The sequence below is a fragment of the Plutella xylostella genome, chromosome 25 (genome assembly GCF_932276165.1).
Source record: "Plutella xylostella chromosome 25, ilPluXylo3.1, whole genome shotgun sequence".
In the NCBI taxonomy this organism is placed as follows: domain Eukaryota; kingdom Metazoa; phylum Arthropoda; class Insecta; order Lepidoptera; family Plutellidae; genus Plutella; species Plutella xylostella.
The window spans coordinates 7,363,575-7,368,580 of record NC_064005.1 but is presented as its reverse complement, the minus strand read 5'-3'; the positions used below and the strand labels follow the sequence as shown (position 1 = coordinate 7,368,580).

The 5,006-nt window shown below is 38.3% G+C and overlaps 1 protein-coding gene across 1 annotated transcript in view; it reads left to right on the top strand.

Moving 5' to 3' along the window:
• Positions 1-2,676: 2,676 nt before the first annotated feature.
• The window catches only part of LOC105390843 (putative epidermal cell surface receptor), a 40,712-nt gene continuing 38,382 nt past the window's right edge, over positions 2,677-5,006 (top strand). The window contains exon 1 of the mRNA XM_048630419.1: positions 2,677-2,918. The gene's annotated coding sequence lies outside the window, so the exon portion shown is untranslated. The remainder of the gene's footprint in view (positions 2,919-5,006) is intronic.

Here is a 5,006-nt window from a genome sequence, read left to right as displayed (position 1 = left end):
TCCTTTTTTTGATTTCCTCCTATAGATACGCCATATACTTTTTCATTAATTGGGGTAAGTAAATTAGATATAATAAAATACCTATGTGATACAGGTACAGTAAATTAATGTAAAGTGTTTAAGTTCTCATCTTTATTGTGATTGGTACCTGACAAAGAATTTAACACACATGTCGAGAGACAATCAATGAGATTTGCTTTATAAATTACTGAATACTTCACGTATCCGCCGATTGTTCAAACTGCAGTTTTGAAAATAATCGACATTTACGTGGAATCTCGAACAGATTTCCAATGAAGCCACATGAGGTGTCTCGTACACTGTGGACGGCAACGAAACTTGACTAAAGTACCTACGTACACTATGAACCACGGAACTTGACTAATGCCATAAAGACTGGAGGCGCGAAATGTGTCAAAACCGCCCAACGACATAAGTGCGTGCGATGCTGCCAACTATTGTGACAAGACCACGCTGCGAATCTTCTCTTATCATTCATTCAATGAAAATAAGTATGTAGGTGCTTTTACGTACTGTTATGTTGATTACTATATTTTCCATCAAATCGAAAATAGGCTGACATCATACAAACCTGCTCATAATTAGTAAGATAGGTATAATTATTTGACTATTATACTTAGTAAACTTATTTACATTTTAGAGGACCATGAAAGTGATTCGACCTTGCTATTCATCTGCATGTCATAGGTATGTCTCAGTCTGTCCAAAAATGTAAATATATTTCGAAAACCGGATCTACACAAAATGTCACCACACCGGTTTTTATTTCTAGTGTGGACTCCGGATAAGATAAGCCAATTAATTTCATGTTGTGACTTGTGATGATTAATCAACGTTAAATATAAATTTCTCATTTATTTCTAAAACCTTTTTCTATGCCTAGATAACAAATTATTTGAGTGGGTAGGTAATAGTAGGTATCTACATTCTAACTTGCTTGGTAACCCTGTCACCACGTTGACAAACACTAATAGATCCAACTCTAATGTTCGTCACTGACATTCTCAGAAAATTAACATTTAAAAAAATTAATAAACATCCACTACTGGACATTGGCATTGGCCTCTTCCATGGAGCGCCACTCAACATTATTTCCTAAACCTTCCACATCCCACCACTTCCGGCTAGCTGAAGTTTCATCTTCGTACCTATAAGTAACCTATGCATATTAAAAATTAAACAACAACCTTGAGTGACACACCTACTTCAGACAATCCTCACGTAGTAAGTATTCGAAAGAAGATCCTGTACGCCTGCCAGCCAGCCACCTTGACCGAGTGCCAAACACTGTTTTACAATACCCCGCATCTGTAGAGGAACTTATGATTCAGAGGAAAGTCCCCGTATTCAGCTTGAGGAATCGATGCTGTTGCAATCGCATAGCCTTCGACGTTTAAGTTGACATGTAGGTACATTATGTTATGTATAGGTAGGTAAGTATTTATTATTTTTATAGGTGACGCTATGTAATATTACGAGTAGATAGGTGCTATCTATGTATCGTCTATTTGCGTACCTACCTACTTAGTCTGCATAATTGGTAAACATGCGACGATCATCTGATGAGTCGCGTAGCGGACAGACTGGAGGTTTACTTTAGCTTCATAAAAAACAAACCAACGAGAGCTCTCAGGTAATCTTTAAGTTTGATTCCACAAGATAGAGTTGTGTTCAGAGCAGCAGCTCTCCGTAACTTCGTGTTTCGTAAGCTAGAGTAATCCCTAGCTAGTGAAGTAGCGTTGCATCAAAATATGAGTCAAATGAAAGTCCTGCTTGCGTCACGCACGTATACTTACTTACGTTTTCAATTTCAATTATTGACTGTGTGTTATATTGTGCAACAGAGCTGTTGGTCGAATTTGCCGTTACAAACAAATATATGTACACTGACTTCTTACACTATAGTGTAAAGTACCTACCTAAATCATACTAGAATTCTATTAATACCGGTTAAAACACAATGTTACATTCACTATCTCTTGTAGTTGTAACAATTTAATCTAACAATGAGAGTCATTGAACAATAAAGTGACAACTTTCATCCTCCGTGTGCTCTCGTTTCGTTCAGATTTCGCGCTAGCCTCCTCACTTCCACAATCTCACCACCTGAGATCATCCTAGCCTAGACTATACTCGTAAGCTTTCACTTGCTGTGATTGGCAAATCTTCTCAAACGCCACGACTAATTGCTAAACGCCCATTGTGGACTGACAGCATATTTTTTCTCCTAACATAACATTGCAAATTGGAAGTTAATTATTTTTCCCAGTATCTGTTACCAATCAAAACAATTGACTTCAGACTGATGTTTCACTTGTGTTTCTTTTATTGCCTTGTTGATGTTTGTAGTTGCGATTTGTTATCCGACCTACCTAATCTACCTACTGTACCTACTTACTTATCCAATTGAGGCATGTTAATAAACAAAATTGGTTGACGAAAATTACTCGTATCTGTACCAAAAAACACAATGTAGAGAAAGTTCGTCACCGAAATTTCAAGGATCAAAAAAGCCCAAAACGACATCCGCGAGCGAAACCATCCCGCATTCTCGCAGCACGTTCTCGGAAGAGCGGCGAGTGTCGGCAACCGGCACCTGCGTGCGCGCCGCTCAATGACTGCTTTCAATGTTTACGGGAGAAATCTCGGCCGGCCGCGAGTACTACTGCCAGTCTCGCGCCCCGCTCCGCCGCGCCGCCACGCGCCCGCCGCGCCGACCGACATCCCACATAAACAACTGACTATCATCACATTCTCGGAACACGGACCACTATTTCTTGAAAACTACAGTATTCCCCGCACATCCCCAACGTGCCAGTGACAGTGTTTGTGTGACAACAGCGGTTTTTTGCTAGAAAGTGCGCGTCTACCTGGAAGGGTGTTTCTTCTGCTCGCTGGTACGTCTTTACAAGTTTGAGGCTGTATAATAGCCGCTTTATTTAGTGGAATGCGGCGTGTTTTGTTGATGGGTTGCGCGGGCGCATCTCTTGGTGTTAGAAAGGCAGCCTCTCACTCGGGTCGCGGGCTGCAGCGTGGAGGCCGTTAGATGTACTGTGTGCTGTAATGTGTATACGATCGCTCTACTACTTTTTTCATCTTAGTTTCTAAACAACTTTTTAGCCCAGTTAACGATCTGTTGAACGTACCTATATAGTAAGCATATATACTAGTTAGGTCTAATAGACTCCCATAACATTATAACTACATCTAAAGGTGTTAATCTGCTAATGACATGTATTAGTTTTCCGCTTGTACGCGTCTTCCATACAAAAGAGTTCAACGCGTCACGCACGCACGGAAGCGCTGCCTATACGTAATCTCTGTTACCGGTAGATTATCCTACTGCATACGTTTTTTCATCAATAAACAATACTTAGGTATTACATTAGGATATAAAAAAATACCGGTCTTATGGTTGGGCACTACTCTCAAAGTTCCTAAAATAGTCTATTCCTACTTAAATTAGTCAACTAACTGCAGATAGGTACCCTTCCTCCTATAGCTACAGTACAGCAATAGCCAACACAGGTTAAATGTTACATACCATATGCTACCAAACTCCTATGCCTCCTGTCTATGTATAGACGGTATGTCGAGAGGGCCAGGGGACCATTCAAAATATCTACCACTAACAGTTATTGTATCTTTGGAACATTGATATAACCATGGTAAGATTGGGTATAACCAGCTCCCAGCCACTTCAACTACAAAGAACATAGGTACTTACTTATGTAGGTTATTCACTCAAAACAATTTTATTCACACAGCCCAAACATTGTTCTGCAAAGTTTCATATTATGGTACCGGAACAATGCTCGTAGGTACTAAGTATTCGAATGAATTTTGTTTAAAAATCAATGCACGTTTGGTAGTTCGATAGCGGTTGCATATTATTACATACTGGGGAGTCTATATACCACGATGTCTATACCTATAGGTACACCAGGTAAATGTTAATATGAAATGTATGTTATTGACAGATTTTTCCATATACCGGCAATAGGAATAAACTTGTGGGGCAAATCCCTATGGGGCTCTACAAAATATACCGACATAATAATATATTTTTGAAACTTAATTTTCGAGCTCGCAATGATTACTCACATTCTCACAGTATTAATTTGGATTACCCATTTAAGTATAACTTCTTACAATACATTATTTTTTAAAACCAGTATAAATTACCAGCAGGCAGCCTTAAAAACGTAATTAAGTATAATTTAATTGCGTGAAAGTGTCATACTGTGACGTCATTTATCGTCTTCAATGCATATAAAAAGCACAAATGAACTGACGCTGTATTATATCCATGGTTATGTAGAGCTATGCTCTTGCTCATTGTTACATAGCATGGTAAGTGATAGCCATAGCATACCTTTCGTAAAACCACAGTATACTTAGTGAAAAAACTATTACTTTTAACTAGACATGGTACACTTATTGACAGTTTCAGTAAAAAGTGAGGTCTATTGTGTCGTTATTTTGGTAGTGGAACTTTATAATTGCTCTCGAGTGTACCTATCACAATGTTGTCAGTAGCTGCAGTGTGGTCGTGACATGCGCCGTGCGAAAGACAACACTGGGTTTAGTGAACCGGTAGCCTGTGGTGACAACTAGGGCTGCGAAAAATTATTAAAAAAAAAAAAAAAACTTACAGTTATTAACTGTACGTCTAGAATGGGTTTTGCAATTAACGACGAAAACTACAAATATTTATGATTCCTTATGTCATCATAATGCAGCAGTAATTATGTGCGTGCAAATTTTGACTACCCCAATAATACCTAAGTATATTTTAACAACTAAATTTAAATTCGCTGAACGCCTATTTTACTTATCAAAACAATAATAAACGTCAATTAAGACTTTTAGGTCAAATAAAACAAATTTTTGATGAGCTATTAGTATTTTTTCCAGCTTAATTAAGTATTTTTTATTAGACTTTCGCCGTCGTCATAGTGCGAAAGAAATTTTGGTAATAAATT